Raw genomic sequence first — 27,803 nt, 5'->3', positions numbered from 1 at the left:
TTTTACACATTTCTTCATGTAAAGTCATATATAGTGAACAGAAAATTGCCACAAAATGACATCCATACAAAAAATCTGCAGTAGTTCTGTAAAAAAAACAACAACAACAAAAAAAAAAAAAAAATTGTACCTTCTCACAGTACGTAACACTACAAGTTCCCATCTTCTTGGTGGACATCATGTCGCTCTTGTTGGTCTGGCCAGAGATTTAGCAGACATCACAAACATTCCATGTCATAGATTTTTATGGAATATACATGTATGTCTGACAGATTTTGATAAATGAATAGATCATTTTGCATGTGATGCTCACACGATGAAAGAATGTTTAGAGGTTATAAAGAGTATCATCTCATCAGTTTTGATCAGCAAGCCATGTGCATTTAGTTATTGTGCAAAATGTAGACAATTGTACTTACTCTTTTGCACACATGTGCCAAAACACGTGCAATTTGCTTAAATGAATAAGAAATTCAAATCTGGTGTGAACAAGAAAATAACTGTTCAGAGATTTGAACTTATTGTTTAGAAAAAAATTATTCTCATTCGAGAATTGAGCCAAAGCGATAGAGAAAAACTGTAATAATGTGTCTGCCTTAACCTCAATATGTTTGTAGCTTTTGGAGATGTTTTGCTGACATTTTTGGAATGAGATAAAAAATGAGAAAAAGAAAAAAAATCGCCTACATTTCAGTATCTAGTGAGGAGATTTTTTTTATCCATCTTTCAGGCAAAGACTAATTTTAGGGAAATGTAACTCCTTTTATCACACTGTCACCATAGGAGCAATACTGTGCCTAAGATCACATAAAACTGCAGCATTCTGTTCCAGTGTGGTACATCTTTTAATTTCAGGGAGAGAGGAAGAAAGTGGAGAAGAGATAAAGAAAATCAATGCTTTCCCTTGTTCCTCTGTTAAAGACAGTCCGTAGTTTTCTTCTCAGCACCTTTGTGAGCTGTACGTTCAGGTTATGCAGAGAGATTCTCATGCACATTGCATTCCTGAAGAGTCTCATTACTCTATATAAGAGTTACAATACAAAAGGTGGCATTTTTTTTTTTTTTTTGGATCTATGCTCTTGAAGAGATAGATTACCCCAAAAAATTAAAATTCTGTTGTAATTTATTCTTATGTTGTTTTAAACCTGTTTCACTTTCTTCTGTGGAACAAAATACAATCAGTTTAAAGAATGTTGAGGCTGCACTATTTTTTCTCTCCATACAAGTAAATGGTGACTGAGGCTGTCAGCCTCTAACATTCTGCCTAACATTTCATTTTGCGTTGCAGGGAAGAGAAAAGTATATTGTTTCGGAACAACATGAGGGTGAATACACGATGACAGATTTTTTATTTTTAGGTAAAAATGACACTTTAACCTGTCAGACATCCTATTATACCATATGCTTGAGAAGATCCCCCAGTCTCACCCAGGCATGGATTATTGATCAAATTTAAATTTATTTCTGCAAGGTGTGAAGATACAGCCTAAAAGTTGTGAAGAGTAAACAAAAATGATAAGACCTTTGGCGGATGGTTTAAATGTGCTCTATGACTGGTATATGGTGTTATATGCTACGTAATCCAGTGTAGAGTAGATTTAAGTACATATACACCAATTACAGCAAGGTACCACTGATAAAAAAACAAAAAAAACATGGGTTTTGTCATTTGAATTGTGAATGCCTGTGAGGATCCGGAGGTCTGGTAAACAAGGCAAGTTCAGTTTTGGTCTTGTTAACACAGATGTGCAACTCCTGAGCCACTGACATAACACAAACCAGGCTCACAGATAAGTTACATTAAAATACAAAATACTTTCTGACTATATCTGAGGTGTTAATCACACAACTGACAAAATGTGAAATGTTTCTGCTGCATAACTGCAATGACCTTTGTGGATGAAAAATGTGATTAACAGTGTCTGCTGTGGCATTAAGAGGAGCTTAATGTCTGCGGTTATCCATACTATATTTAGATTAATTTGCTATTGTTGCGTTTTGTACAGCATGCGATGTACAGACATATAGTGTATACATGATGTTTGACATAAAATACTTATACCTTATAGTAACATTAATGTATGTAATATTTATAAAGGCTACACAATGTGTAATAATCACACTTTCAGAGCAAGTGCTTTAATCTATTGTGAAATAGCTTACTAAATTGATTTGATTTTCTGCTTTCCAGACAGGTTCAAACTTATTGGCCCACTGATTTGATTACATAAGATTTGGAAGTGAGTTAAAGCTAAAGTGTGTAATTTTTGCTCCACTAGTGGCACCAAACAGAATTACAAACATAAACACTGTTTTCAAGCAGCTTTCTGAATGCACCCTTCATCTGCCATTTGTCAAACTAACAGATAGTCCTGCCACAAACTCACACCATTGGTTTGTGTTGGGCTGGTCAGGTTGCTCAAAAAATAAATAAAAATAAATAAATAAATAGATAAATAAATAAAAATGGAATGCTGAAAGTGTCAAGGAAATCAACATATTAATGGTTTACTTATATTTGTTTCTGCATAAAATGGAATAGGAGAAAGTATTTAAACATCAAAAAATGTACACACATTAGCTTTAAGGATAGGTGATTTCATTCACCTTCAAAAACTTTGCTGTTTGATGATCACAATCAAAACTCAACACTAATGCAGCTCTCTGTAAATGAAACTTGACTTTAATACACACAGCACACACAGATTGCTTTAAACATACTACTAAACATATGGTACAAATAGAGAAATAACAATAATGATGACCTTTTAAAACTCTACTATTTTTATTATTATTATTTAGGCAAAATTCATTCATAGAATTATTATTAAATAAATAAAGGAAATTAGTATTAAAACACAGTCACATTAAAACACAATATGAAATGTATAGATGAATAATTCATATAGCATTCTATAAACAAATGTTCAAACTGGGAGTAGTCGACTACTTTCTGTATTAGATGTTTTTTGTCATTATGATGATAATATACTGTATGTTTTGGTCCATTAGCAGACTTCATGATGAATGCATCACAACACAACTTGAATATGTCATTAGACCGCAAGCTAAGTATAGGCCAAATATAAACAAGACACACTACATCATGGCAATATTGAAACAGCAAAAAATTGTCAGCTGATACTCATAATAAAAGGTGACTAAATTGTCCCCGATCAACAGAAAAACAGAATGAAAAAAAAAAAAAAAAAAAAAAAAACACTTTGAAAACACCAGCTTTGCATTTGGCTTAAAAAGAACTAAACCATGACAATAAAACATGAAAATATAAATCAATCTTTCAAATTCATGAAATCAGTCAGCTGTTAAAGGGATAGTTCACCCTAAAATCAAAATTCTGTCATCATTTGTTCCATCATCATCCAGTTGAAAACAAAAGGAGGCAGAATTACACTCTCAGTTAACATTAACTTTCATTTAATCTCTTTTCCCTAGAATGAAAGTGAATGGTGACTGAGGCTGTCAATCTGCCTAAATATCTCCTTTTGTGTTCCACTGAAGAAAGCAAGTCTTTTGAAAACATGAATTTAAATTTTTGGGTAAACAATCCCTTTAGGATTCAACGAGTGGTGACAAAAACAAAGGCTGACACTCACAATTAGATGAAGTGGAATGAATGATGCCAGAGGAGAAGCTCTGTTTCTAGAGCTGATAATATGAACAGACAGAGGTTTCACCTCTCTCCATCTGTCTCTCTCTCCAGCCTTTGAATACACGGGTGGGCGGGTGAGTGCGTGAGCGAGGTCGGATGGATGGGCCTCCCAATGTGACGAGTTTCTGCGGCAGTATACTTGCTGATTGCTTCGTTCTCACTCCACACAACAACCAGCTAAGACACTGCCAAAGAACCACTCACAGCAGCGCCCCCCCCATCCCTCGTTTTCTCCTCTTCTTTCATCACTTCAGCATCTTTCAACATCATCCAAACGATCTGTCGGAGACCGTTAAGGCTTCTCATATATGACTCTCCCATCTCCTGCAGGGTGGCTCAGTCAGGACACTTTAATACCCTGCCAATGGAATGTCCCCAGTCCCTTCTATGACAACCGGTGACAGAGTTAGATTTCCCCTTTGCAAATAACTCTTTGTCCTGCTTTCGGTTTCCAAGAAATGCCAGTAGATGAAAATTCTTCTGAAAATGCAGAAAATGTCTCATACTTCCAGTTTATAACACCTCATTTGCTGTGCGCGCAAACAGAACTGTGAGGCAACACAGGAAATGAAATGAAAGCATCCAACTGACAAATTAAACCGTAATATAAAGGGACAAAAATGGCTATCATAGATGGATGATCCACAGAACCATTGCCTTCAAGGTTAGTGTTTAATAAGCTTGGTAACATTTTACAGTAAGGATCTATATGTTAACATTAGTTAAAGGGATAGTTCACATGTACAAAGCCAACATACTGTTTTTCTAAAGTCATGGTTTAGGGTTTTTCCAAAATTCCTAAACTAAAACCAAAATTATCAATTGTAACTCCTCCTAACATTTTCAAGCTACATCCACCTAACTCAGCAAAGACCTTCAGACTGTTCTAACTCAAGTTGCTTTGACTTTTCTAACTGGTCAAAATTAAGTTTTTCACTCAGTGGATGTCCTATGACCAAATCTTTTCAAATGTAAACAAACCCACACAAGGCTTTTAATTAGCTTTACAGAAATCCGGGTTCACCACAAAAATTTATTTTGACTTGTCCGTCCTTTTCTTTAAAGAAAGTAAAAATCTTGGTTCCCTTACAAAAAATCTAGAGTTGCTACAAACTTCATTGCCACTCATTATTTTCACATGCAAATGAGCTTTGTGGCAAACTCTTTATTGTTGCCAAATGTTAGCTCAAAGTTTTTCTAGCAAGTCAGTAAACTGTCGGCCATCTCTGGAACGCTCTTGGGAGGCTATTTCCAGTCATAACAGTGCAGCTCCTATCTACTTGAATGTGGAAAGACTGAAATCTCAAAAACGGTTGGTCAAGATTACGATCAAAGAACATATTTCAAATCAGCAATAAAATTGGACAATACTGGAATCATAAATTTTGATTTTTTACCTCATTTCACGCTATAAAACACAATATTCCCGGCTTGTATAGCTAATGCCCATGCACATTCTCGAATTGATTGACAGGTGATGTCTGTATCTAAAAGGTGATTGGCTCTTTTAACTGTGAGGCTGGACTTCCTTCCTACATCCATTGACAATTGGCATTTAGAGCTCCTTGGATGGGCGTTCCACTTTCTCCCATTCATTTTAATAGAAGTAGCCCATCTCTGCTAAATAGTCTCTGGTTAGCTGCAGATTCACCATTACCGGTGAAGTGCTGCAAACTTCAGGAAAACATCTGCAGCGAATAGCAAGCTCATTTGCATGTGAAAATAATGAGTGGCGAACCATCAGCAAGTTTGCCAGAATTCTCGATTTTTTGTAAGGGTTACAGTAAGGCACTTAAATTAAAGTGAACAATGTGCATGTTAACATGATTTTAGTGTGAGAAAATCACTTGCTAACCTTTTCTGTGTAAAGTTATATCCAATTGTACAACTTTGTTGCCATGACGACATAACCTTGCAAACCCTAAATCGACTGAAAAATGACGATTTAAACAATTTTACAGCTCAAATAATACACGTTTTAACAGAAGAATTAATGTAAGTGCTTCTATAAAATTACAGGTTTCACATTTCTGCCTTCAAACCCTCCAAAAATTTGCCTCATTCACTTCCACTGTAAGTGCCTCACTATAACTTCTATTTTTTGCTTTTTTTAAAGAAAAGGAGGGACGAGTCAAAATTCTTCTTCTTGGTAATCAACATTATGCCACAAATGCCATCGATTGCGCTTAACTTGTATTGAACCTGGAATATTCCTTTAGGTACCACTCTCAAGCTAGTTAGCTGACTGTCCTACTGTAATGCCTGCACAACCATCAAACTTCAAACTTTTAAAACTGGTATAAACTTTCAGACAAGGTATATGTTACTAATGTTAACATATACAATTTCTTATACAATAAGTGTATTAGTATATGTAGAAATATATTACATCACCAAGATTAATAAAAGATGTAAAAGTATAGTTCATTATTATGTCCATGCTTTTATGTCAACTGATGAACATCATTGCAAAGTGTTACCAAAATTATGACAGAGCCCAGAACACTTACCTTTAAAAATGACAAAATGCTAAATGAAAATAAACCCTCAGCACTCTCTCTGAACTTTAAGACAGTAATGCTACCTTGCCAAGGCTACCTTCAATGTAAACACACCTGTTAAACTTACATTAGATAGAGAAGGACTCAACCCATAGAGAGATAGAGAGAGATTTGCCACACCTCAGGAAGGGGCGAGCACACCTTCCTTTTATTATTTATAAGAACTATGCTCAACCCCTGCACCACAAATAGCTCAGTGACTCACTTATTCTCAAATATACACTGAATCTAGGTTTAAAGGTTTCAGCCTATACTTGCCTGTAAGAAACTGTTAGAAAGGATATGTGTGAAAGAGCGAGATAGGCTGCACGAGTGTGTCATCTGTTTATGACTGAGTTGAGGGAGGGCTGGCCCGGACCCTGATTTGTTGTCCACCTACAGAAGCAGTGTTAAGGCCCTATCTGTTGGTATTTCCCGCAGTGAAGCTATTTTGGGCAGGCGGTCTCTCTCCTAAGGCTGTGCCAGAGAAAAAGGGCCCCTGCAACGATAGGAGGATGGCTGTTCTGTTCACTTAGAGCAGAGTGGGAGAGAGTTAGTGTGTGCGTGGGAGAGAGGAAAAGAAAAAGAGTGAGGAAGAGAAAGTAGAGGCACAATTAAAAAGAACGAAAAAATGAAAAAGAGAAAGAAAGGAACAGTTTAATGAAAAATTGCTTGTGTGGCTGCCGGTGACAGTAAAATCTGATCAGTGTGGCATGAAATATAGTACAGATTGCAGCATAGGCTGTGTGTGTGTATGTGTCACACCAGGCTTAGTCACTCAAGTCATCAGACACACAGAATCCCATGCTGAAGCAAAAAGGGGCATTATGACCCGCCTGGTGCGGCAAGTGGGTGTCCTCTTCTGCCACTGTTGTTCCGCACTGCTATATGGTGACTTAAGTAACTGCATGAAATAAAGTCCACAGTGCTTGCCAGCTACATGTACCCACGTTAACCCTTGAAATATGCATTTGCCTATGAAAACAGGTTGAGGTCAAGAGATGGCTAAGTAGCGTACTGTAGATGATATTATCTTAGTCCCTGCTCTTCAGTCGGAGGCACCAGCGAAGCCTTTTTACATCAGTTGCTGATATAATATTCCGTTGCGTCTGCAACGTTATCTGAGTCTAAGCAAACACACCTGTAATTATGAGACCATTTCAGTAACAACCCTGAGCTGACTGCAGCCTCACATGAATGTTGACATCACTGCAGGATGGGGCAGGGGTGCAGTAAGAGAGTGAGGCCTTCCTAGAAGAACTTTAGGTTACTCATGTAACCCCGGTTCTCTGATAACAGGAGTGAGGTATCTCACTATTGGAATTCGCCTCAGGCGTAAGCAATGACACCACGTCTGTCAGCTGACAGACCAATCACAGCAGTGATAAGGGAGTCCCACCTCCCTATATAAGACACTGCCATAGGTCTCTTCTTTATTCTCTGCATATCTCTTCTCCATGCAACTGCAAGGAGGGAAGTGTGGAAAAATACCTCTCTCCTGTTATCAGAGAACTGGGGTTACATGAGTAACCTAAAGTTCTCTTTCTAACATTCGTTCGGTATCCCTCTATGGGATATATCCAACTCTCGTATTGCATATATGCTGTCCGAAGCAGACCATCAACCGACTTGTAGTGTCCAATGTACACCCACCTTATCAATTTGCAAAGAATGGTTGGGGGGGGAGAACAAAATAACACACGTGTGCTTCACTGTGTTATTGTTGATTTGTGTGTTTATATGTATATATATATATATCTATATATATATATCTATCTATATATATATATATATATATATATATATATATATATATATATATATGTATTTATTTTTTTATTTTTTATTTTTTTTACACATCAGCAGATTGACTACCCACACCAAGGACTGAATGAGCCAATAATGGCTCTGTAACATCCAGTCTGTAAAATCGGACAAAACAGCACCCACAAGGTAGCCATGCCTCTGGTAGAATGAGCTACTCGGTCTGGATCGGGGTGAAATATTTCCCCCCATGCTTGCAACAGCAAGTCCCTGCACAACGGGAGGGGCCAAGACTGGTCGTATAAGAGTTGTATTATTTCTGCCAGTTACAGTTTCCCGGCCAGTACGGGGCGATCAGTATGACTGAGTGACTATATTCTCTTACTCCTTTTAGAGTTGGAATGATTAAACTCAGTGGGGGAAACGTGTAAAGTAGCGCGTATGGCCACAGATGCGCTAGAGTATCCACACCCATAGGAACACCGTCTCTCGCCCGAGAGAAGAACAGAGGGCAATGAGCATTTTCGTGCGATGCGGCAAGATCTACGGCAGCTCGCAGTATCTCTCCCACAGATGGTTCCCCACCTGAGGGCCAAGCTTCCACTCTCCGTACAGAGGATTCCCCCTGTACAGGAGATCTGCCCCCGTATTCATCACTCCCGGAACGTGCATCGGCCGCAATGATAGAAAGTGCGCACCGCTCTACACCTTCAGCTTTTGTGCCAAGCTGTGAAGTGGCTGTGAATGCATGCCCCCTTGTCTGTTTATGTATGCCACTGTTGTCGTGTTGTCCAATCTGACTAGGACATGGTGGCTTTGAAGGAACAGTGCAAAGTGCTTCAATGCTAGAAACACTGTCAGTAACTACAGAAAGTTTATGTGCGCGTTGCATAGTGACGTGGGCCAAACCCCATTCACTATTCTGCCTTTGCACACCGCGCCCCAACCTGTGAAGCGCCTGTCATCACCACTTTCCTCAGACAGACCACCCCCAAAGGGATTCCCCTGTGAAGGAATGCAGGGATTCTCCAGTGACGGAGAGCGAGGATCCCCTCTGACGTCACTGTCACCCTGCAATTTAAGTGACAGCGAGGACACAAGTGTTGCGCTGCTATCCAGTGCTGAAACTCTCTCATTCACAATAGTCACAAAGGAATGATGATGCCGTCGAGGCCATCAGACCCAATAGGCGTAGACACAGTCTGAATTAGACTTTTTTTACTCTCTGAAAATGGGACAAACAGCTGTGAATTGATCCTGAATCCAGATTCCCCACCTCTAAAATGGGTTGGGAACCCAGAGCGTGATGGCTGCAGAGCTCGAGCAGTGACTTTTCGGGGAAGGCAAGTTTCAAATGCCTCCCCATCATTCTTCCTTGAATCGCACTGATGCTGCATTGTAGAAACCGTAGTCCAGAAAAGGGCTTTCAGTTCCACCGGGGCATCCAGGAAGTCCGTATTATCTCTCTCAGACAAACCCAGCCAAAGAGACTGTTCGCCCACGACGGCAAGACCCATTCTGTGACCGAAGCTCTGGACGGCTCCCCTTTATGTGCGCAGGTTGAGATCCACAATGACGCAGATCTCCTCCCACGATGGCGCGTCCGGCGCCCTGGCATTACTTTGCTGCCCCATCTCCTCCATCAGCTTGGCCTGATACGCTGTGAGGAGCGAGGTGGCATTAAGAGCCTTTATGGCTAAGGCTGAAGATCGGTAGATCTTCTGATAAATGGAGGCCAGCAATCTCTCCGTCCATCCCGGCAATGAAGGAGAAGTGGACGAAAAGGCTGCCTGATGGTCAGGATGGAGGTGATTCGCCACTGATGCCTCGACCAGAAGGGGGCTGGACATCCCTAGATCATCAATCCCGTGCACATCCAACCTAGAGAAACCTTTAACAGGCACTCTGTGAGAAAACGGTTTGTCCCAAAAATATTGCATCTCCGCGTCGCACGCTGGGACGGCAAGAATCAATTGTTTTATCGGGGCAGCACGAGATGGCAGCCGTTTACCATCATACAGGTCTCTCTCTGCACCCTGGCCCACCTGCAGTGATGGCCAGTCGGTGGAGAGTTTGGCTGCCGCTAGAGTTGGGGTACTCGAGTTCGGACTCGAGTCCGTGTCACGAGTCCAATTTTAATGGATTTGGACTTGTCACGGACTCGGATGCATTTTTACACAGACTTGACTCAGACTTAAGCCTTTGGGACCAGAGTCCAGCCGAGTCCATGGCATTTGATTTGTGATGCAATGAACAAGATAAATAAATAAAAATAACAAAACAGAAATAAATGGACACTCTGTCTACAAGCAGTTGTAGCACCCCCTGATGTCGTAGACGTAGCAAGTGTTTGTTTCACTGTGTTGAGCAAACACACCTGCAGAACGGCACACACAGTCAACCAATATGCTTGAATATTACTACGGAGACTGCTTAATAACATGGATTACAACCCAATCTCATGAAAAGTCAGACATAATTTTGAGTTGGCTATTTCGTATGGTCTCGCACGTTGTTCGCATAAACTCTGCATAAATGTCTAATGCGGAAGCGCACGAGGCGTTAAGGACATACTTATTAATATTATGCCCTTACCCAAACCCCTTATCTAAACTTAACTAATCAGTAGTGTGTAAACATGATAGGAAGTTGTTGTATGTGACAGAAGCAAGTAATTGTCACATATTAGATGGAAACGATGTCCAGCGAAGCCATTGGCTGTAGTGAAAGTCATAAGAATCTTGACGATTTCGCCGTGAGAGTGTGTTGCGATTACCGAGGTGGCTAGCATGACGAACACATACAGTAAAGACAGGTATGTAGCAAATGTACTAGAAACTACAAGGCAGTTTCGCACGGCACGGGACCTGACAACTGGTAAAATTGCACATGGCGTTTGTGCAGCCAAGACGGTGCTCAAATCACAGTGTCGTCGTGGTTAAGAACTTCATTAAGTCAAGTCACCCACATCATGTCTCTCACAGTTTACTAAAACAACATATAAAAATAAAAATTCAGAAAAATATTATTAATATTGGGCTATTAAGTCTTTTTAGGTGTAATGCATCCACACATGTATGCATATGTAGTCTCTTGTGGACCACGCAGTGTTGTCAACTGGTCCTTGATTAATTAACTGGAACTTTTTAAATAGTCAGGAAAATTGTTTTATTGCTAAAGCAGACTGCAACTCTGATAAACAGATAAACAGCACCTATTTATTGTTTTTCTATTTTAAAAGCATTGACTAGCTGCTTAAAATATGTTATTTTACCACAATAAAATGCACAATGAAATATGTAATTATTTTGGGCAGCGAAATGTTTTGTATATAATTTAATTATAGATTGGGTGACCAGACATTCCGGTTTATTACACAGGTCAGTCCCGTTTTTTGGTAGGATCACTGATTTTTTTCTTCTTAAATTAAATCTCCTCATTGTCCATCTCGCTATTGTCTCTGTTATCGTTTGCAGAGATGAAAATACATTTTGTTGCGTTGCACGTTGATTTGACGATACATTCATTCTAGTCTTCAGCAAATCAGCTGAAATGTATCTGGTTACCATGGCAATTATATCATTGTCAGCGCAAATGCCCAAAACAATGTGTTTTCAACAACGAGCTGAAAGAAACCGATCCATGTATTCACGCAACACGTGAAAATGTAAGCGGGGTGTTTTCTGAAAGTTCATTTTCCCCACGAGCACTGAGGTAAATCAGACAAGTGTCACATTCAGATAGATACACTGCACTTTTTACATAGTACAAGCACTTAAAGGAATATTCCGGTTTCAATACAAGCTCAATCAACAGCATTTGTGGCATAATGCTGATTATGCGGGTTACAGTGAGGCACTTAAAATGGAAGTGAATGGGGGCCAATTTTTTAACGTTACAATACTGACTGTTTCAAAAGTATAGCCACAACACATAAAGGATATAAGTGTAAACATGATTTTAGTGTGATAAAATCACTAACCTTTTGTTTGTAAAGTTATAGACAATTTTAAAACTTTGTTACCCTATAACCCTAAAACAACTGTAAAAATGAATATTTAAACAACTTAACAGCTCAAATAATACATGAGTTTTAACATTTCAATGTTTAAACCCTTCAAAAATTGGCCACATTCACTTTCATTTTCCCCATTCACTTCCATTGTAAGTGCCTCACTGTAACACAGATTTTTGCTTTCTTTAAAGGAGGAAATACATTTTTGTGATAATCAATATTATGCCTCAAATGCTGTTGATTGAGCTTAACTTATATTAAACCCAGAATATTCCTTTAAAAAAAAAAAAAGCTAAAATGTGATTAAATAGTGAAAAACTAAATATAAAATAAAATATACATTACAAAATATATATTGCAGAAGTTTGCATACCCCTTTTGTTTTAGGCCTATATGTTTTCATACCCCTTTCAGAATGTATGCAAGTATAAAAGATAAAAGATTATATATTTTATGTCGTACTGCCCTTCAAAAGCTACATTACACAAATACAAATCATCCTGTTCAAATGTTTGCATCCCCTTGGTTCTTGAGTTGCCTTCTTGAGCATCAATGAATGTTTGCACCATTGTGTCTATCAATTGTCCTAAGTGTCAAAAGCTGGAGGTCTATATCATTTAGCCACTGTTGGGAAGAACTCAAATGTGCAGAAGATGCTGGGAAACCAAAAAATGTACAGTATCTTTCTTAAGAAAAATGGGCAGCTTCACAGCTCAGGACAAAGCAGGGACTCATGAACAATTATTACACAAACAGTCATTAATCACAGAGAAAGCAACACACCATATTAAAGGGTTTGCTCTTGTGCCAGTAGCTCTAAAGCTCGCGTGCAGTCTGTCTCATGAACGCGCACAGGAGATCAACGGTCAGTGAAGAGTTTCACTTAATAATACATCAGATTTCGGTTTGTTTCTCACCAAACCTTATCGTATTCCTTCAGAAAAAGACATGAGTCACATACAATAATTTGAATTATACTTTTGCGTCCTTTTGAAGCTTGAAGAAGTGGTCACCATAAACTGCAATTGTGTGACATCACTGAGCACAATATTTATTTTCACAGTTTCTCCCTTTGTGTTAAGAAAAAGAAAGAAAATCATATGGAGTTAAAACAACACAGGGGTGAGTAAACAATGACTGAATTATAATTTTTGGGTGAACAAATCCTTTTAGAACCAAGGGAATGTAAACTTTTGAACCAGATAATTTGCTTAAATTCAGTTACCATTTTGTCTTGTGGAATATACAGTATGTGAGTATCTGTTTTCAAATAGCTTCTTCAAGGTAGTACTAAATACATTTTTATGATACCGCTTATTTTTTTAAAAAACGATAACACATGTACGCATTAGGCTTTTAGGTACACAAGCAGTGTGTAGAACTGCCCCACGTATTCTGTGAATTAACAATCACGTCCGTGTTAAATGGCCCTAATATTAACAGTGGTCTTTACCAGTGTTTTCAGATGTAGCATTTGCAGTCAAGTCGTGAGATGGAACTTCTCAGCGAGTGCTAATTATTACTGTGTTGACTCATTATTTTCCCAAACCAGTCAGCAGATAGAGGCCAAAAAGAAATCTCAGTATAGACTATTATTTCTTTAGATAGGGATAATTTTAAATAAAAATACATTTAATTTAATTGACAAATTGAAAATGAAGTAGAAATAAAAACTAAATACAAATTCGAAACATAACCTTGGTTGTAATGACTAACTCAGCGTTCACTTTCTTTAGACTATGTTTGAGTGGAGGGGAAATAGCAACAAATAACTGAAATGTCAACAGAACACAATAAGAAGTGTGTTGAAGGACAGTTTTGTCTTCATACACCTAAAGCATATGCTTTCATTCTGAAACCACTTTGAAGTTGGTTCAGCAGGAAACTAATCATAAAATATATATATGAAATGCATATTGTTTTTGTTACATTTATATTGACAATTGTGTTTTCTTAGTTGTGAAAGATAAAATAAGCTTAAAATATTGATGTTGAGGTAACGGTTACAATTTTAATTCAGATTCATGAACAGATTCATTCGGACTCGACACGGACTCAGCCTGTTATGGACTTGGTCTTCAGTCTGACTCGGCCCCTTTTGGACTCGGACTCAACTCGGACTTGATTGTTTAAAGACTCGGACTTGACTCGGATTCGAATAACGTGGACTCGAACCCAACACTAGCTGCCGCCCCCATCTACAGATCGGTGGAAACTTTGTCTATTAAATCTCCCCAGCTGTGCTGTTCCTGTGCCTGGTGAGGGGGGTCTTTCTCCGCTGGCGGCGGAGAAAAACAGGGATCCCCATTATTCAACGAGTGACCCGCACCCTTTATTCCAAAACTCGCCGTATGAACCAGGAACAGTGCAGGCAACACTCGGGAATAGCGAGTGCAGCCTGCGAATGTCTGACCCCAAGACAGGCGATACAGAGTGGATGGGAATCTTTGGGTGAGATCATAGACCCACACGTGCATGGACAGGAGGGATCCTTCCCCTTTGCTCCGCCACTCGGTGAGCTTGCAATCACCATTACAGAAACCTGAGCTCAAGAACACAGAGCCAGTTCAGCACAACATGCCACTCGATTCTGTGTTAATCCCCGGATCTCTCCTTAATGTGATAAGACCAGTCGATCTGCCACACCATCACAATGTGCAGGAGAGGGTATAAGCTTTAACCGCTTTTAACTCTACCGAAAAAAGACCTGTGGCAGTGCTTATATAGGGAGGTGGGGCTCCCTTTTAACTGCTGTGATTGGTCTGTCAGCTGACAGACGTGGTGTCATTGCTTCCAGCGTTGGATACGCCTGAGGCAAATTCCCATAGTGAGATACGGAATGAATGTTAGAAAGAGAACCATCATGGAGTATCCTTGAATTCTACATTTAACCTTAATTGTAAACAAACCATGTGAATTGAAGAGTTACATATGGGGGAATTTCTTTATTTGAACTTTTCCTATCTGCCTTGTAGAATTAAAAGAGCAGTTATAGTTTTACTAATAATGAGTGTGTTTACATGCATGATGTTACACTGATTATGCTTAATAAGCTGACAACATGTGTGGTTATGTAAATGCTTCAAACTGCATTCCTCTGTTGGGTTAAGGTCATAAACGGCTTAAGCATAAACCAATCGACACAGGTAGACTTTTGCCCTTTTCCCCGATTTCGTTCTACATGTAAACACCTTTACCGCCGTTCTTACGGGCTTATTAAACGTGTGCCAGTGTTGTGCACATGACAGTTTACCTTTGGACATCAAAAGCAGAGAATAAACCAATAATTTCAAATCTCATGTAAAGGCGGTTTTCCTGCGTTGTGTGATTTTGTGAATACCATGATTTATGGTAGTTATTTGTGTGCATGTTAAGGCACTGAACATGTTAACATGCACGATTTAACACAGTTTATGCTTAATAAGCAGATAGCACGTGTGGTCATGTAAAATGCCTTAAACGGTTTTCCAACTGACTGGCACACCTAGATTTACATTGATAATTTTGCTTTTCATGTAAATTTATATGTTAAACTATTTTAATTACTGGAAAACAAGACAAAAATACTGATTAACATAATTTTTTGGTAAGATCATAACCCGTCAGATTTGTTTTACTTCATAATTTCTGTCTGAGGGTTGACTACCTGTCAGTCTTGCTCTGCTGGCTTCTTAGTTACGAGCAGGAGTGGTTCTAGCTTGTATGGCGCCCTGGGTGAAACCCACTTCAACACACCCCCAAAGTTGTTGCCCTGGACAACTGCCCATGTCGCCCATGCCTAAATCCGCCAATGGAGGTGTTTTGACCTACATAACATGTGACAGAACACACGCTAAATGACATCTACAGCATTGTTATTTTACACTCATGCATGTTATCCGATTAAAGGTTTTGAATTAACCCACATACAGTATATAGCCTGCTTTGAGGAAATCTACCGTGGCTGTGAAGTGCAAAACAAAACAACAAATCTAAAAACACAATGGTAAATCCAAAGACAAAATAACAATTCAGAAACACATCAACAAATCATAAAACACAACAGCAAATCCGAAAAACAAAAGACCAAATCAGAAAATACAACAGCAAATCCAGAAACAAAACAACAAGTTAGAAAACACAACAGCAAGACAGAAAACACAACAGCAATTCAGCATTGTACCATAGCTTCTCACTTGATTGGCTGTGTGAATGAGACCTAGTCCATTCTTCAGGATTGGTTCACTGATTATATCAAAATCCATGCCAAAAGGTCACTGACAGAAAAACGAAATCATTTGGAGTGTTTTCTCTCTCGGGAAAGCAGTAACAGGAAACTTTATAACACAGAGTGTGTAAGGGACTGTCTAAGGGACTAAAACATTGGTGGCATCCAAGTGTTCATTCAATTTGCATGTTCTAACTTTTGAAGTTAGAACATTTTAAACACTGTTGTTGTTTAAAATTATAAAGGTTCTGGTTGCTGCCAATTGATAGATTTTGCAAGTATAACTAATTATATGGATTCAGTATTCAATTATTGTAGAAAAACTCCACTAAAATTCATCAAGATATAATTTTTACATTACAAAGGTTGTAGCAAGCGGCCAGTGGTGTGAATAACTAACATTATTATTATTGTTTTGTTAGTTTTTTTGTATTATTATAAAATAATAATATTTGAATACTGTATATGTATAATTCCACATCCTGGGAAAATCTCACCTAGAGTAAATCAGCATATCTAATAGCAGCCTTCTACAACCTTTACAATATGAAAATATAATCTTGGTAAAATTTCAGCAATTTGTTCTAAATAATTGAACACTGTACTCATAATTGGACATGCTGGCTTCAAATTTAGAAAGTGAGCCATCATGCCGGCAGTCTACGGCAACTGTAAAGAATTATTAGACGGTCCCTTACACACCGTCCACGAACATTGTACCTAAAAATCTTCCTGCTTACTGTTTTTGCTCTCTGTGTTATAAAGTATCCCATTACAGTTTTACTGAGTGACAATCCACTCACAATTTTCAGTAATTGAGCATTTGGAATTCATTTTGACATAATCGCACAAGTGGGCAGAGAACCAGTCCTGAGGAAAGGACTAGATATTCTCCACACAGCCAATAAGGTGAGAAGCTATGGTACCTATACGTTTCCAATTAGACTGAATTGCTGTTGTGTTTTCTGATTTGCTGTTGTGTTTTGTGATTTGCCGTTGTGTTTTATGATTTGTTGATGTGTTTCTGAATTGTTATTTTGCCTTTGGATTTGTCCTTGTGTTTTTAAATTTGTTGTTTTTTTTGTTTTTTTTTGTTTTTTGCACTTCACAGCCACCGTAGAAATCTGATCATCTCCTTCTGAGGACAAACACAAACACCCAGTCATGGATGAACACACCCTGTCTAACAGCTGTCTCACAGTCTTTAGAAGCAGTGGAAGGCTACACGTGTGCCAGTCGAATCAGTGCAGTGGTAATGCTATAAAACATTATATCACATGCAGTGCCTTGTAAAAGCATTCAGAACCCCCACATGTGCAAACACACACACACACACACACACACACACACACTCATAAACAAACACGCCTCGTGATCCGGTTTCTGCTGCTGTTGCTAAATTGCAGTGTTGTGTGTCTCTGTGTCTGTCTCGTGAGGCTGATGGCTTGCTGAGGCCACATGATCGCAGGAATTCCTGGCTGCTTTGGGACTGATGTAATCTCTAATACAAGCTTTCAGGAAGCAGGGGAAAACACATACACCGCACACACCTGCCAGCTGGCAGTGGCATTTGCCTATACACCCCTGGCCCTGACACACTTCAGTACCAAGATAAACAGGTACTACATTAACTGTCAGATCAAGCTAATGAGTTTCAGTAAGATCACTAGTCACAAAATGTGCATTAATTTGTACAACAAGGGTACAAATTATTCTCTGCCAGAAGTTTTACTCATTAAAAGCCGAAGTGTGTAATTTCTGCACCAATGTAATAACAAATGGAATTACAAAATAATTACTGCTTTCAAACAGGTTTACTGAAGAAGCCCCCGTTTTCCATTAGTCAACAAACAGATATTCCCGTACCAAATTCACACCATTATTTGAGCCAATGTTGCTGTGCCGGGCAGATGGGCCGTTCAAACAAACAGGAATGTTTTGAAAGTGCAACAGAGCCATAATGTTTACACTTTTCAGAGAAATCAACTTGATGAATGCCTTACTTATTGTTGTCTCTCCACATTAAGCTGGGATGGAAAAATTATTTTAACATTGGAATAAATTACACACACTTCAGCTTTAAAGGGATAGCTCACCCAAAAATGTAAATTCTCACATCATATACTCACTCTCATGCCATTCCAGATGTGTATGACTTTCTTTTTTCTGCTGAACACAATTGAAGGTTTTTCGAATAATATCTCAGCTCTGTAAGTCCATTCAATGCAAGTGAATACGTACCCAAAAAAATTAGATCCAAAAAGCACATAAAGGCAGCATAAAAGTAACCCACAAGTCTCCAGTGAATAAATCCATATCTTCTTAAGCAATAGAAAGATGTGGGTGAGAAACAGATCATTTTTTAAGTCTTTAAAATAGCCTTTTTTTAAAAAACTTTTTTAAGTTTTTTAAGTCTTTTTAAGTTTTTACAATAAATCCCCACTTTCACTTTCACATTCTTCTTCTTCTCTTCTTGGCAATCTGCATTATTCATGCATATCACCACCTACTGGGCAGGGAGGAGAATTTATAGTAAAAAAAAAGGACTCACCCACACCTAACATTTCGCTTCTGAAGACATAGACCACTGGAGTCTTATGGACTACTTTTATGCTGCCTTTATGTGCTTTTTAGAGCTTCAAAGCAGAACCATTTGTAAAAGTTGAACCATTGGTAAAGGGACTGACCTCTGACCAGACCAAGAATATAACGTATAGAGCATTCCTTTTTTTTAAATCATTAAATGCTAATTTTCTTCTTTTGGTTTCTTAAAACACTGCTTTCGCATTTGTTGGAAACAAATAGACAAATTTCAAAATAAACTGAATGCTAGTGCAGTTAGTACTGAGATATTCCACTTGGGACACAGAAGAATGATAGAAGATATATTGAATAAAGTCTGATTCAACAAGAACAAAGCTGAATAGTTTAATATCTATGACTGGACACTCACCTCACAGCTGAGCTTACGTTGAATCTCTCCTCGTCCCCCGGATATCAGGATAAGTTTCTGTGAAAGAAGCACTTGGTTGTGACAACCATTCTGTTTTGCCTCTGCAATGTTCCATTCTCCTTCTCTTTCTCCCACTGTTCTGTCACTCTGTCTATAGTACAGCAGTCATTTCATTCCTCAGACTTGATCATCTTAAAGGGAAAGTACAGCTAAATGTCAGCGGGCAGAACGTTTCATGTTTGTTCCGTTTGGCCAATTAAACTTTACCTGATTTTAAAAGGGAAACCTACAAGAAAACTTGCTTCGGTGACAACTTTGATCATAAGTACCGATAGATTATAAAAAAAAGAAAATGTTAACATTATCAAAACTGACCATATTTACTGTTTAAATACACAATTCATTGTTTCATGATATTTGAAAGAAAAATCGTCTTTGTAATCTTTCATCAAAATGTAATAACTTGCTCTACCACTGAAAGACTTTCCTTTTTGGCTGAAATCATAAGCCCTCTTATTTTTCAGCCACTTCAACCTCCTATCAAATCAATTACCAATGGATAAAATAAAGTCCCGTCCTACATTTTTTTTTCAAAATGTTTTTAGAAATATGTCACATCACGGAAGTAAAATGTGTTGTGACTGCCATTTCATGTTGAAAGTATGGATAAAATGAATACTATTTAAAAAGTGGATAATGGCAAAAAAAAAAAAAGAAAATAAAAAGAATAAAAAATAAAAACATGTAAAAGTCAAATGGCAAAAAGTCTCAAAAGAAAGAAAGGGCAACCATTCCCAAATCACAGGGGGGGTGAGAGGTGAAAAACAATTTGTTTTCCCTAAAAAAAAAGCTAGAACCTCAAGTCTTTGCAAGGCAATATGGGGAGACAAAGTGCAAACATTACATTCCTAAACAATATCAGTTTACTCAAGAGACTGTTGATCAATGAAGCTCTATTTGTAGAGCTGAAAAGCATTAATAATTCAGCCAGCCCACCTTTCAGCCAGAGAAATACATTGCTATCAGCAACACTAATGCTACTGGCAACATCAGAGTTGCTTGTGAGTTAACTGCTAGTTCAAGGGAGTAACCATCAAATAAATGTATGGGCATCGGAAAGTCCTTAAAACAAGTCACACTGGCAACTGACTCACCTTTTGTCTCAGGGGTCGTGTCATCAGAAAAACCAATCAGCTGTGGTGAGGTCAGGGAACTTCCAGTGAGGGCACGTCCAGAGTCAAGGAAGACTGTTTAATCAAAGACACAAGGCATGTCCCTTCAACTAGTCAGACAAGTCCATATGTGCTTGGACAAAACAAAAGAGATTCTTCCATTGCATCGATTTTCTCTATTTTTAAGGTCAGCATTTTTTGTTCGCAGATGGATGCCAGAGCACCAAAGACGATGAGTGCAGCGACATTGAACAATTTGTCAATAATGTCTGTGTAAAGTAAGTGTATGAGTTTATCGGTGGCAGAAAGAACATGCCTTTCTTTAAAAAAAGGTGGAGACCAAACCTGTATGACTTTCATTCTTCCATAGAACAAAAGAGGACAAATTTTGAAGAATGTTGATGCTCCTCTTTTTTCATATAATGAAAGTAAATGGTGACTGAGGCTGTCAGTCCCTAACATTCTCCCTTACAAGTCCTTTTGTGTTACACTGAAGAAAAAGTCACACGGGTTTGGAACAAAATGAGGGTGTGTAAATGATAACAAAATATTTATTTTGGGGTGAAATGTCCCCTTTAACAGAGAGACACCAATGCAGATAATGATTTGTATAGCTTTAGATTAAACTTTGAGTCGCGCTCATACAACAAAATAAACCTTCAACACCAATGATACACTTTAAAATGAATTGTGATGGCAAATGGTTTTGTATCAAAACTTCTATTCTTACAACTACACCTGGTGAGTGACACACTTACCTTGTCTGAGTATTAGCTCTTTATCAATTCATTCTATTACAATTTTCAGCCATTCCAAAGCCAACATAGTCTGTATGGCGTTGTTGTCTTCCACTGGTCAGTTGGATGAAAACACTCAGCTATTGGTGCTGACCACAAGCCCCAACTCCCTCCTGACAAGCCGGTACAAGTCAAGGCATGTTCTTGCTCTGCAGAATGCCCTCTGCTCTACAGCTTCTGCAGGAAGGACTGGCAAGAGGAGGAGCAATTGATAGAGCAGAGAAGAGAAGTTAGAAGCAGGAGTGACAGGACAATTAAGATCTCACCTATCCTGATACTTTTCAGAGGTCACTGTACTGTGTTTACAGGCAGGAGCATGTTCAGGCAGTCACTATATGCAATAAATCAACAAAAGTGTCAAAGTGCCTCACACAGGATGTGTGTATAAAGTTAAGTACAAACAAGCAGGAGGAAAACGCTAATGCCAAAGTCAACTCAGTGACATGATGGTCTTATTCGAAGTGTTAAAACAACTATATTTCACTCCTATACACAGATACATGTATTTGTCATGTATTTCGGCCCATGCATGTTAATGTGAGATGGAAACCTTAGAGAAGTAGGGGTTTTGTAACTTATATAAAGCAAAACTATTGCAAAATACTGCACTTAAAACATTTTAATGACAGGATTTACATGCATTGTTTTAAACTAGCTATTTTTTTTTTTTAAATATTCAAATTTAAAACTATTAAATTATATCTTTTATTTAAAAGATAAAGGTCATAATTGTTAATCAGGCACAATTAATAAATATGCTAGAACACTTATTTTATACAGCATTAGAGCACATAAAAAATTATTTGTCATAGATTTTTCATGTGTTTCAGTCCCTGCATATTAATGTGAGATAAAAGCTCAGTGGAGTAGGGGTTTTATAGCTTATAAAATACAAAACTATGGCAAAATGCAGCAAACGACCGAATTTACATGCACTTCTTTAACCAGTAAGTTTTTAATATTTAAATTTCAAACAATGTTTAAATGTTGAATTTATCTGCTATATGAAAGATAAGTTAAAGGTCATAATTAATCTTAAAACACAAACCATTTTATACAGCATCAGAGTACAATGAGACATGTTTGTACCTATAAAATGTGATTAATTTGGTAACACTTAAATCACCTGGTTTTATTCAACTCAAAAATATTATTTAGCATTACTGAATCAACCTGAATACATTAGGTAACACATTTTAAGGATTAGATCGGCTTGAAATAGCTCAATTGCAGGTTAAGTGTATGTCTTAACCAAATCAAATAACTTTTAATGATGAAGAATAGACAGCACAGTTTTTGTCAATGACATTTCAATAAGTTCAGTTTGTCCCCTGCAGGCGTCCATGAAGAGACCCTACACTGCTCCCCCTGGGGGTGAAAATCTTACAGTACCAATGTTCAGAGTCAAACTGACTGTACTTGGTTTTTTCCTAGTTTATCAGAACCAAACAACAATTTTTTTCTTTTTAAATACACGCCCAGGCAATTTTTGAACAATACTACATAAAATGAAGTATTAATTATTGCTTTGCACAATCAAATGATCACACAGAGAATATTTGCACAATCATTAAGATCTTTAGAGTGCTACACTTACCTGAATCCTCAATAGAATTCTTAATAAACATCCACACATAATTTTTCTCTCAGATATTAGCTAGCAATATAGTTTGTGTTGTAATTAAATACAAAATCTTAATGAAAGTCAGGAACCAGAGCGGTAATGCAGGGCTCCACAAGCACAGTGCTTTTGAGAAAGTTCATCTCTAGGCAGAGTTGCAGTACAGCAGCACAACTCAGCATTGCTGTAAATGTAACACTGTGGCCTCTCACTCACCCCCCCCCCCCCCAGCTCTCTCTCTCTCTCTCTCTCTCTCTCTCGCTCTGCAGTCTGGCCCACTGTGTGTTACAGTACTAGGACTGCACTTCACTGGATTGCAGCAGTCCAAGACTGATGACCTTACCAATAATAAAAGAGCAGATGCACAAATGCCAGCATTTCCATTTCCATCAGCACAGACTCTCACTTATCCCTCCTCTGATTCATTCACCCCAAGCTGAGACTTCTGAAGTAATAATTTCATTATTCTTTCTATCAGTGTTTAAATGATTGACTAAAGCGTGCCATGTAACACTTTCACAGGCTGTGCCAGAACTGAGTGAAGGCTTTTGGAAACAGATGCTGCAGTGGCTGTTAAGAGAGAACGCTCTCACTGGCCTACTCTCTGCTGCATTGGAGCCTTGTTTCATTTGAGTAATCAGAAATCCCTTTATGAGCCTGAAACATTTGATGATGCCTCTCCAGTCAATTGTCAGATCATAAGATGTGGTTTCGCTGACATGCACAGCTTTTAATTCAGCGCCATATTGCGATGAGCGATTCTCATAACTGTCCTACAAATTCACAGCTGGACTTAATGAAATAATAAAGATAATTTGCAAATACACACCAGCAATACTAGCGTACCATCGGAGGTTGGAAGTCAATAGGGGACAAGTGTGGAATCCTTACTACAGCAAGATCAACGCTTGCTGCATTGATTACATCATCGGAACTAGAGCACTAGTACAGGACAATGCACTACTGGGCTGGTGGGGGGTGTAGTAGGTGACGCAGTAAGCAGGCTAATCTAGCTTTTCTCTCTTTTTCTCTCTTTCTTTCTGTCAGGAGTTGTGCAGACAGAGGGCATATCCTCACTTTGGGCTACCAAACTCCACCAAACTAGAAAAATAGACTCTGCTAATATTCCTCTCTTCACTCACTTTCTCTCTCTTTGCGCTCTCTCTCTCTCTCTCTCTTTCTCCACGTGACCGTGTTGCTGCCTGTTTTGCTGTTGCAGCCACATTTAGCAGTAATGGAGGAGATGTGCTGCAGGATATTGCAGTTGAGCCTTTCTCTCCATTTGTAACTTTGGGATAGTGATGGAGAAAAGTGCTGCATGTGTCTTGCTGCATCCTCTTTTTGGAGGAGACAAAAATGTGTGCACTGTGCAAATGTATTTGCATTGTACTGTTCTTTGCAGCTGATTCTCTTGCAGTAATGAAAAAGAGGAGGAATGGGTGTGGGAGAGAAGGAGAGGAGAAAGAAGATGGGTGTTAAGAACATCAGGTGAGTGCGGCAATATGCTTTTTGGCTGAGCAGCAGTGCCCTCCCCCTGCTTTGGTGCGAGCCGGGAGAAACTGCAGTTTCTGCTAATGATGTCAGGCTGGGGATCTGACAGTGATATATCACTCCTCACATTCCTGCTGTATACACATCTAATCCAGTGCTATAGCCAGCCATATACATAACTGCTGCTGTTCTTCAATGTCCACAGGGGGATTAAGGATGAGATATGTGTGTAACCTGAGTTGAACTCGTCATTGCCGGGTTTGCTGTGCCGGTAGTTAATGAGTATTACACTGCTGTTGTGACCAAAATAGGGTCTCTTAGACTATGATCTATCCTGTGACAGACAGGTTTTGCTCAACTATGCTAAGATTCAGAGAAAATGGAGTGTGAAATTTGTGGTTAACAACAAAATCCACACTAAAAGCGACAAACTTTAAAGCCTATTATTCTCAGATTCAGTGTTGGCACAGTTACAGTTCGAGTCATCGGGACTAGAATCAAACTGCAACCTACAATGAGTGCGGAAACTCCATAACATTTAAAAGCACTACAAAGAAAAAACAGAACTCTACCATATTTCATTTGAAAACCACCATACATATGTTTATGTATAGAGCCCAGACTTGAGTTGGGGAGTACGACCTCAGGCGAGACCTGCAGTGAAGAATTATGAGTTTATTGATAACCCCCACTGCTTTATTTTAGTCTCTCTCTCTCTTTTGCTCTCTGTCCCCCTCTTTCTCGGATGGGACAATTAGTAAGAGCACTGCAACATCCCACCGAGAGTGTGAAACAATCTCTGCACTGACTTAACATAATCGCCTCAGTAGTGGTTTTACAGGTAGCACACAAGCCGTTTCCAACCCTTATGAATCTGTTTGCCATTGTCTTCAAATTTGCTGTCAAAATCTTCTGTCCGAGCACTCTTAAAAGCCTATGGTTTTGACAGTATTAGTTGACACTCACATACGCACTGCTCGGTACTAGTGCTTTGTCCTCCCTAGGCCATCCTAAAATTTACTTCCACTTTCCCATCTGCTGCAAGCCTCTTAACTCTTTCCCTTAGTATACTGGATGCAGGACAAACTAAAGCTTTGACGCTTGTAATTCAAGCTAGACAACACAAAAAAATTGCACCAAAGTAAGTAGCAGTAAGCTGATGGCACCGACCCTTGAAGCTGAATACATCTGGCCTACATCTTTTATTTATGCCTGCCGGTGTAGGTTCTGTACCTCCACTGACCCTAATTCAGGCACATACGTCTTTTCTTCCTGTGCTAAGTGCTGGTATCCCACATGAATATGCTGTTTAGAAACCTGGCACGTTACATTACTAAGTTACACACAGGAAGACAGTTGACTGGCCGGCATGTCAGTACTACAAGCCTGACTGCAGAACGCTCATCATGTAGGTCAATTAAACAGGGCTTTTAAAAGGAGTAGTTCACCCCAAAATGAAAATTCTGTCATCATTTACTCACCCCCTTACAGTAAGTTGTTCTACACCTGTATGACATACTCTCTTAAGAGGAATGCAAACGGAGATGTTATAGATTTCATACAATAAATGCAAATGTTGACTAAGGTAACTGAGGCAGAATTTTCATTTTATTGGTGCGAACTATCCCTTTAAGACTAAGTGCTGTGCTGAGAGTGTTCCATTTGAGGATAAAACAACGCACAAACATCCCACTAGCTGAACCCCACAAGCGCTGCTTGAATGGGTGAAAAGTTCTACATGCGTCCTTTAGCCCCATAGAGACAAACTTCCATATACTCACTCAAGCTCTCGTCTTCTCTTCTCGGCTCTTCTCAGGATGCACAAGCGGCTGAGTCTTCACCTCCTGTGATGTAAAGTTGACTGCAGCATTGCCTGGTGAATGGAATGACATTGTTTGCTCTCTCTCTCTGCCTCATTCTCTTGCTCTCTCTCTCTCTGTATCTCCTATTCCCCCTCCTCCTCTCTGCACGCTCACTGGCAGTACAAACTGCACAGCTCAGCAGTGTTCTCCCACTGCCGCAGCAGCTCCTGCATGAGCCTTGCGTATCTGAGTGTGCCATGACTTTTAAAGGGGAACGCAACCTCCAGGGTCAGTGTGCACCTCATCACCACTCCCACCACCCCTATGACGTCCAGTACTTGGGGCATCCAAGCGTATATGCTTCCTTCGGATTAAAGGGGTGACCCTTTTTGAAACTAAAGTGTGCTACGCTCATTGTGCAGAGACCATCCATCATTACAGCTGACATTGGCCCAAATCCACCTAATGAGGTTTCGTTTATGGGAGTATGGGCGATCTTGCCTGGTAGATATTGAAATAATGGGCGACGAATGAAGGGAAATAGTGCCCAATGCATGGTAACTGGGAACTTCTCCACTGTCCTAAATGCCACCCTAAGACCTAAGGTCCTTCTTTAAGTCTACACTTTGGTGAAGTAATGCTATATAGACTGGCAGGTAGTAGTTTGCACCAAAAGGGTGCATCATGGTCAGATCGAAGTTACAAGGGTCTCTAAAGAACCTAAAATTACAAAATGGATACCCTATGATATTGTGGTCTTCATAGACACAACTTCCATTGCAACTCTGCGAGAACGCAAGCACAAATTAAGTGTACCATTTGGGAAAAGGCCTTATTCCATAGGAAAAGAGATATGGCTTTGGAAGGGGGTGAGAAAAATTTTCATCATGATGACAAATGAGAAAGAAATCCAGAAATACGAAACCCCCGTCAACCAGGATCTTAAGAAACAAGATCTGGGGGTGTTTTAGGTGTGTCATTGCTTCCATTGCAATCAGCAGGTCAACTGTCTGGGTGTAAGAGAGATACATTACTAGTGGTGTGCAACATTATATTGGACAGAGGAGGACCACAAAGCATTTTGACAATCAAGATGATAGAAGCTTGCATCATGTTCCATTCAAAATGTTCCTACACCATACATTCTAAAGCCTGACTTACACATTTGGAGATCTGACATTACCGTAATTCGAAAAGAGGGGGTATTGAGAGGTCTGGCCCTTTCTGTGTACAGTAAATCAATCACAACTCTTTGCATCAGCAAAGCTGGAGCTGCATGAAGAATGTGAACCACCAAAAACACAAGAAGAATATAAAAGTGAGCTTTTTCTCACTCACACCTATCATATCGCTTCTGAAGACATTGATTTAACCACTAGAGTCTTATGAATTACTTTTATGATGACTTAGGTGATAAGCTGATATTTTGGCTTCAAAATGTTGGCACCTATTCACTTGCATTGTATGGACCTACAGAGCTGAGATATTCTTCTAAAAATCTTAATTTGAGATCAGCAGATGAACAAATGTCATACACATCTGGGATGGCATAAGGGTGAGTAAATGATGAGAGAATAATCATTTTAGGGAGAACTATTCCTTAACTTATTTTTTTTATCACTGATACCAAATAGAGGCGCTCATCATTGGTTTATTACACCTACTGGTGTCACTGCCATTGTTGACACATATGATTTTCAAAATTTTATTGCTGCTGTTGCTCTGTGGCTTTCCACTGATCATCCTATGCTGACTTTGACACAGATAA

General features: G+C 39.0%; 1 long non-coding RNA gene across 1 annotated transcript; it reads right to left on the bottom strand.

Annotated features, from left to right (window-relative positions):
- LOC127419017 (uncharacterized) lies at window positions 1–26,170 on the bottom strand. Its single transcript, XR_007893587.1, has 5 exons — window positions 26,015–26,170; window positions 21,083–21,310; window positions 20,307–20,399; window positions 19,153–19,343; window positions 1–4,153 (listed from the first exon to the last, which is right to left on the bottom strand). It is a non-coding gene; the product is annotated as an uncharacterized LOC127419017 (long non-coding RNA).
- Between the last annotated feature and the right edge of the window lie 1,633 nt (window positions 26,171–27,803).

The sequence above is a fragment of the Myxocyprinus asiaticus genome, chromosome 28 (assembly GCF_019703515.2).
Source record: "Myxocyprinus asiaticus isolate MX2 ecotype Aquarium Trade chromosome 28, UBuf_Myxa_2, whole genome shotgun sequence".
NCBI classification, from domain to species: Eukaryota; Metazoa; Chordata; class Actinopteri; order Cypriniformes; family Catostomidae; genus Myxocyprinus; species Myxocyprinus asiaticus.
Note: the sequence above shows the minus strand (reverse complement) of the source record. Positions and strands in the feature narration are given on the sequence as shown.